Here is an 8681-nt window from a genome sequence, read left to right as displayed (position 1 = left end):
TATTGAAGATTCTCTTAAGATTAAATTTTTAACAATTTATGCATTGCCAATTATTTCAATGCACTTTAAAATAAATTAACACTCTATCATTTTTAAATTTTTGATGAAAATTCTTACTTATGGTCTCAAATCAATCAATTGAAGTTGGCCTTTAGCGGCCACTGAACGCTTATATAACTGTACTTGGGCCCATAACATATAAATCCTTAACTTTATTATTATTTCCTTAAAACTACACATGTTTAATATTCTTGAATAATATGTCTATTTTTTTGTTATTCACAACAAAAGTTTTATTTTGATATCAAACAGGACGAAGTTCCTTGAAAATTCTAATTTTTTAGGTTACAGGCCAGAGTGCATAAGTGAGGCCATCACAAGAAATCAACTCCTAAAAAATACGTGAAAAGGAGAAACAGAGGTTGTTATATTTCTAGCTTTCTTTTTTCATAAGAAAAGAGAAGACTATTCTTGTAACATGAAATTTCACCACTTTAGACAGAAGTTCTACAAACTGCAAAAAAAAACAACCGTGTTGTTTAAAATCTGTAGTTTAATTTGAATACATTTTTTAAAAGTATAATGCTTTAGAGGTGCCGCAATCACCTCTTAAAGATGGCACAGCATTAAATTAGATTATGAGGATGAGTCGAAATTGATGTTGGTATGATTAGGTTCTTAACTGGCTGATCTCGGATTAGTATTATTCTTATTTTTTCAATCTTTCGACACCATTATTATATTCAATATTGATATAAATTACATTATATTTTCGTCATGAATTCTGCAATTTGTTCTTCATCTATTAACGATATCTCTTAAATTCCAACTTTGGAGCATGGAAACGTCACATTTCGTGATGTGGATGTATAATAAGGGCGTATAATTGAAAAGTATCTCAAAAATGGGTGTTTCTGTGCTTTAGGACCATTGCATCCATTAGGAAACAAAACTCCTTGTTTTAATTGGTTTGATTATGAATATGTTTTTGTTCGTCGAGATGATTGCCTAGAAATGTCTTCTATTTTTTCATTGAGTCATGAAGCCTATGTGTTTGTACATTTTGGTCCCCTCGATAAGAAAGATGAAAAGATCAAATTCCAAATTAGTGGACGGAGAGGTTGTCTGACAACTTTTTCTTTCTTCATGGCTATGGGGAAATCTAGAGTGGAGGAACTTTACACTCATTATTTGAAAAATGGGTCTACTCATAAGCATCATAAGTTAACTGAATATCTATCTATAATCGAAATATTAATGAAGAAATTAAAATTATGAATTTTTTTTTGGAGAACGTAATGAAGGATCATTTTATTTTTGTACCGGAAAGAGTTGCATCTTATTATGATCTTAAAGCAATTCGTTACCAAGTATTTGGAATAGGGAATCTTATAGGAAGAGTGGATGCCCACAAATACAAGGGTATAATTGTAGGAATTTTTTAGACAAGTGTTTCTGTCTTTTAAAAGGAATAAAAAACTATGGCATATTCACTTTCAAATCTACTTCTCCTGGCGTGGTACACGTAGAAGAATGGTCTGATAGTCCACAAACTCTTTCTTTGAACTTATTAAACATGGAATTTTGTCCAGTGAATTTCCTCTCTTGATTCCTGAAAAGTATACTAATAAAGTATGTTATTTCGTATTGTTACATCCAAACAAAAAAAACACAATAAACATATTAATTCTTCAATATGTTTTACACAGTTTAATTCCTTCATTAAAAATATTATATCCCGAATGGATACGACTTCCTTAAAATATAAATCTATATTCATATTTATGTTATTTATAATATAAAATATTATGTTTAGTTGTTAATAATAATACACCATACATTAATTTATTTTTATTTTTGTTTCGTTTTTAAATTTACGTGTAGTTTTTTTAATAATCCAAGAATATATATATATAAAGATGTTAATAAGTAAAGTTTATTGAGTATTTAATCTAGGTTTATATAGTTTTATACCAAAAGGGAGGTTAAACTTCAATTGTATTGTCATACTAAAAATATATATATGGAAATTAAGATCATCATTTAATAAAAAATATATAAATAAAATATAGGTATAACATATCTTTTATATAATTACCAAGATATGCTGTTGTAAATCTAAAACTAACATGCCAACTATTTAACTAATAGGATGACTCATGTTATAGTTGGGTCTAATGCTGTTAAATTAATTGCTAACTAATGAATGATTATCAGTAATAGCCCTCATCTTTTACAAGAAAACATGAAGATTTATTAAAACAGGATTACAGTATAACATGATTAAAAGCAGATCAGAATATATTCTATTATTATTTTTATTATAAAGTATAAAATCATTTATTCCAGATATTCCCAAAGTTTGAATTAAAATATATTCTGACTTCATAATGCATGTTTAAGTAATAATGTAAATTTACCAGGTTAGTAAATTTTTATTTTAAAAACTAAAGCAATAAAACAAGAAATATATACTACTAGCCAGGAATTTCATTATTTAATTCTTAAAATATTCTCTAAAGCTAAAAATAAAAATAATATATTATAATCTTGGGGAAAAGGAGGCTCAAGCGATGATAGCCATGAGATCTTTGCAGTTTGGAGTACGGATTATTATTAGTCAAAAGTATTCGATCTTGGAAGAAACGGTAATAACTAATACTGAAAAGTAAAAACCACTAGCTATATGAAATATCTCTTAACAACTTGGAAACAAATTTTGGACAAGATAACAGATCATCCCTACGGAATGCCACTGCCATATCCTATTAACTCAAAACATAATGACTTGGCACAAATTTGAACAATTTAGGTGAAATTTGAGATTTTTTGCAATTCAATTCAATTCAGATCTAACAAGACTTGTTGTTATACCTCACATTTATTATAAAGGCACCTCCCATTATGTTCAGCTGTACTAACTATTATAGCTGCATTATTTTTCAGTGGGATATTTTCATAATAATCAACCCTAATTTGCGCACCCTACAGAAAGTTAATTAAAATACTTATATAATAAAAATTGTAGAGCATTATACAAAGAATAGTAAACTACCATCGACTTAATTTTAAGAAAAACCAATATATGTTACTTTCTTGTAATTGCCTCACATATTTTGAATGTAAATAGTCATTCTTTGAATCATATTAAGAGATATATATCCCTCCTTCTTCTTTGTATATTTTGGTGTGGTAGATGTAATAGTTTTTATTTGCCATTTAGATTATCAAAATCGCTTCTAAAATGAGTGCACAACGAGACAAAAGGATGTAAATATTTGCACTGTGGCCTCCATAAAGGCAAATCCCAGCCTGTTGGCTTATGTATCTGTCTGCACATTTCTAATAAGGCATGTACTGTCCACAACCCAATAACTGGCGTTGTTAAAGCCCCGGTTGACCAACATTGGGACAACAAGTCTGCTAGTTATGTGGTCAACGTCTTTGCTGTCTTCCATTGAGGCCATACTTAAGGATGGAAGTGACTAGATCCAGATAAATTAATGTAAAATAATATGTTTTCCTTTATGTAAAGTTGTAGAAACAATTGAATGAAATATGCCTTTTTTAGAGTTGCAAGTGTTTCGATTTCCATGTGACACACAGTATAAAAGTGCTCCGAGGCTACCCAGGACCACCTCCGATTTTGGTGATTGATTGTATGTATGTTTATATGTCTAAGTGTTCCATTTGAGAAAATTGGTAACTAAAACCAAACACGTTTAATGTACTTTAATGTAGGTACATCCACAATAAATGATGCCCAACAAAGGACTTCTAAGAAACCAACAAATAAATGTTTAGCTGTCTACAAATTTACATTCAAATGTTAAAAATTAACTATAAAATTCCAAGATTAGTTTAAAATGTATGTTTTCTTCTGTAACTATATACTGGGACGTAAGAAAGTTTTGGAACATAATAAACGTTGAATAATTAATTGCACCTAGCAGCTTTAAATGAAATTCTAGATAATTGTTTTTAATTGGAACTTGCTTATAACTCATGAGATAACATTATTTATGAATTTCAGCTGCTTTAATGAAGGGGATTCAGGTTGGTGCCTGATGGTAGCATGAAACCCTTCGGCCAGAACTTCATTTTTTTGGTCATACAATCCCGCACGATTTTTACCTTATGTACAGCAGCCCTGTCCTGTTGAAAACATTAATCGCTTTTTTGATTGCTTTGTGATCTTGCAAGCCTAAGGAAGCACTTTTGTTTTCAAAATATATAATCTTTGCTAGTCAACCTGTATCCAACGGGAACCAAATTGGATTCATTTTGTGACCTACAGATGAAACAATACCGAGCATCCTTACAAAGGTCAGAGGTTTGGTAGTGGATACTTCACTGAGGTTGCAGTTGACTTCTCTAAAACATACGAATCGATAATTTTACCTCCACCGTAAATTTATTCTCGTCCGAGAAGAACAAAATTCGGTTTTGGTGATACCTCAGATCATTCTAAAGCTTTTTGCACCGATCAAATCGTAACTAATATTGATGTTGAGTGAGGAAGGGTTGTTAAGTATGTCAGAGATACTTGTGATCAGCTTTTTTTTTTTTTTTTTTAAGTCATTGGACTTCGTAGACCGCTACTTCGCCAAGTCTGTCATAGTTATTTTCGGATTTTTCAAAAAAAAACTTTTTTTTGCAGTTTCAGGCTTTAATTTGATAAGCCTTCCGCTTCAAGGACGATCTATGATATCTCAATCATTTTTGACCTTAACCCTGACCCTCCAAACGATGTTTCCGCAGACATTAAGGGTCTTTACAATATCAGAATTGCTAAATGGTACTTGGTAAATAAGGCACAACTTTTACATAAAACTAACCAAAACATTTCCAAAAACAATTAAAGTCATGTTCCAAAACTTTTTGCTGGCCTGGTATATAAGAAATTAATTAATTCAATTCAAATATAATTTTTACTATCTCATCCTGAAATTTCCCGGTATAACGAAATTTTAACATTGGTTTCCCGGGATTTTATTCAAGGACAAATTCCCGGAGATTATGAAATCCTAATTTCATGAACAAAAACTACTACTTCTGATCTCGTTCACAGAAAAATCAAACAATCCCATTATTTGAAAAAGTGGTGTACCACTGCTTTACTCTGTCTCATGTGTAAGTTAACATAGATACTACCTAGTCACTTTGATGATTCAATAGTACTCAATATTTATTGAGATAACGTTATATGATTTTTTTTATCCATTAAGATAAAAATAAAATGGACAAACGGCTATAACATAGATTGGTAATTTTCTAAATAAGCATTATGAATGAATAAATAAAAATAAAAATATATAAGTAGGCCCACGGAACTACATTCCACAACCTTATTAAGAAGTTGGGATTAAATCATATTGTATCACTATTTAAAATCATCAAATAAATGACCGATTATAATAGAGATTGAGAGAAATCCATATCTTATTTCAGACCCCCAAGTCAAGGTCATGTTTCTGTTTACATTTATTGATCAAAAATTGAGATATTTATATCGCATCAATCTGAAATATAATATGTATGGGAGACAACAAAATTTGAGCACTGCACAGGTAGGAGATTATTTGTCATTTTGGCAGCTAACCAGAAGTGTTCGGCGCCAGTTAAAAAAAATCATCAATTAATGAAGTATTTATTCCATAATAGCGGGAAAGTCAGTGTCCTTGCTGTCATACACGACGGGTAAGATCATGTAGTGATTGCAAACTTCTTGAACCTACAAAAGTCCTTCGTCTAAAGAGATACAGATATTAATTATCCTTTTTTAAATAAGAAGGACCCACGTTTTGGTAAAGCATAAAACATATTAGTTTAAAAAAAATCAACTTATGCTCAATACATTCTCTAGAAACATACTTTACTTTTACTTTTTTTTTGCTGCTGGTAATTTTATTATTTTATATCGTCGTTTCGAACTTTACTGTTGTATCTTGATCAGATCAATTATTTAACTTGGAGAAGAAGAAAAAAGGAAAATAATATCAGTATAAATTTATTAACCATTGACTAATGAGCTTTAAAGTAAGTCTTCCTCTTTTTTTGATATTAAATTGTAGACATTCAGTCGATTAATCTCTTTTTAGGATTTCAAATATTATTATCAAAACGGAAGAATTTATTAAAATACCACGTGATGCTCATATAATATTACAGCAACGACAAATGTTATTACTTTATAATTGTAAAAAGAGAATTTCAGCTAACCAACATGAATTTCTCTTCAAAAATGATGCTTTTCACGACAACCATTTGCACACTTAGAGCTTGTGCTCCTCCAGATAGTGTTAAAACTCATAGCTATATAATTAATATGATCAAGATGCGAAAGTAAATTTCGAACCAATATCATAAAAACATAAAAAGGGGGCAAATATTTACTGCAGCAATATATCCTCCAGGCAAAATTACTGGTCATGTTATTTTTTCTACCTAAACCAGGAATAAAGAAATGATATATAAAATGGATATGATATGATGAATATTTTATGAATATATGAGACTTTACATTTCTTAAAATGCCATAAATCTTGTGAATAGATCTGCAGAGTAGAAATATCCTTGGATGTACAAACATATGTAGTAAAAAGTAAGAATCATTTTCCGGTGTTCTTATGATGGTTGATGATATGTACATAAGTTTTTTAAGTCGTGAGACACAGGTGAAATTCCATTGTTAGAGACTACCTTTTGTGGTAGTAGTCAAATCACGCACCAATTGATGATGACGAAGGGGAAAAATGTGGAATCATTATTTGCTTTACCTTCTACATAGTTGTTTATCTATTAAAAGAGAGAGAAAGAAAGAAAAAGAACGAATTCTTGAATTATCCCACCCTGATTAAATGCATTCTCATGGAAAAATAATTATGATGTCATCAGAAGAGGTTAAATGAAGAATACATATGAAACACATTATTTACTCAAGCGGCATTACCTCTCTAACACAAAAATATCATATATATTTTCTTGTCAGCTGTCGATTCCCTCGTGCCACATGATAATTGATTCTTTTTGATAAATTATAATAATACACTTGGACAATGAGTTTTTTTACCCACTCTAAACCTCAACAGTCAAAAAGGAAAAGAAAAATTTGAAAAAAATATACCGTAGATATTTTGGTAAGTATAGATATATACTTCTGTAATTTTCTTGTTGCCAACTGTTAATGATAATTTAAGGAAAAATTATTAATTTTTATATATATTTAATTTATAATCTTGTTAATAGCAGAGTATTAAATTACAAGAATTCTAAGCGAAGGCCCTTTATTGATATAAATTAATAAAAAAAATCCAAATCCTATGTATTACTTTTTTTGAGTTGATAAATGTTGCATTAAATCATACTAGAGTCAACTCATGAAAATTAATCAAAACAGCTGAAAGAAAAATGCACTACATTTGTGTTTATTTAAAATAGGTATCCTTATCGCAAACACAAAATACCCTGTGCATTATGTTGTCATCTATCGATTCCCTCGTCTGACTTGATACGTCATGGCTATTTGATAATATATTCTTTTTGATAAGTAAACAAATTAATATGTCCATTTACAAAAGAACAGGAATACTATTTCTTGTTGATCTATCATCGTATATATGCAGAAGGTGGTCATATTATTATTTCTATCAAGCAATTTTGCCCATCATATAGAAATACAAATGTTTAGCTACACTTTAAATAAAATATTACACAGCAGTATTATAATACAAGTGCCCAATAAAATACTATATAGGATTTTAATATTTATAATATGATTTGGGGCATTTTGTATCGCCTTCTTTTTGTATGAAAGGTTGCGTGATATAATAGAGATGTTATGTACTCATGAACATACAAGTTTACATTGTAAATATTGTGCACCTGAACTAAGACTCTTGTTACTTTTGGTCAATCGTCGAACAGATGTCTGGAAGTCTCTAGACTGGAATTTACAGAATGTGCAGTCCCCCTCTCTCTGTATCTTTAACACTCAATGAATAGTGATTCTTCATTTTTTCATAATCGTCTCAACCCTTTAAATTATATATTTGTAGGAGGAGAATATTCCATATTTTTACTATTACTTAATATGTATAGTAGAAATCCTTCTCCTCCCTCCTCGCTATGGGGAATAACAAAGTATAGACAAAGCCTCTAATCATTCAATTGAAATGATTGAGTACTCGAAAATGTTTTATAATACAAGACTTCATATGGAATAACACTAACTACATTAAACATTATATGTTGTTAATAATATATATAAAGAAATCGTGAAATTTAATCCCAATTTTAATTCAATGATGGCACAATTATATGCAGAATTGGGGAGATAATCAGGTTCTCCTGACCAGTATCTATTTTAAAAGAGACACTCTTAACTAGAGGACCTACGTAAAATTGATATTATTTCCTTAAAAAAAGTTATCAATGAAATGTGGATTAAATTTATGATGGAAATAGATCATTTTTTAAATTAAACAAAACATTATTTTCAAAAATACGTGATTGAAAAAAAGAAAAAAAAAAGAATAGGTATATATCCTTCAAGAAATCAAATAAAAGGGTAAGACATAAAATGACCTCCATATTTATCACTGCCCAACCCTCGCTAATGATAAAAACGGCCTTTGTTCCTGCCCCTCAAGATATATATATTAATGAAAAAGTTCGTCTTT

Source organism: Lepeophtheirus salmonis, chromosome 1 (assembly GCF_016086655.4).
Source record: "Lepeophtheirus salmonis chromosome 1, UVic_Lsal_1.4, whole genome shotgun sequence".
NCBI classification, from domain to species: Eukaryota; Metazoa; Arthropoda; class Copepoda; order Siphonostomatoida; family Caligidae; genus Lepeophtheirus; species Lepeophtheirus salmonis.
This window is presented reverse-complemented; position numbering follows the sequence as displayed.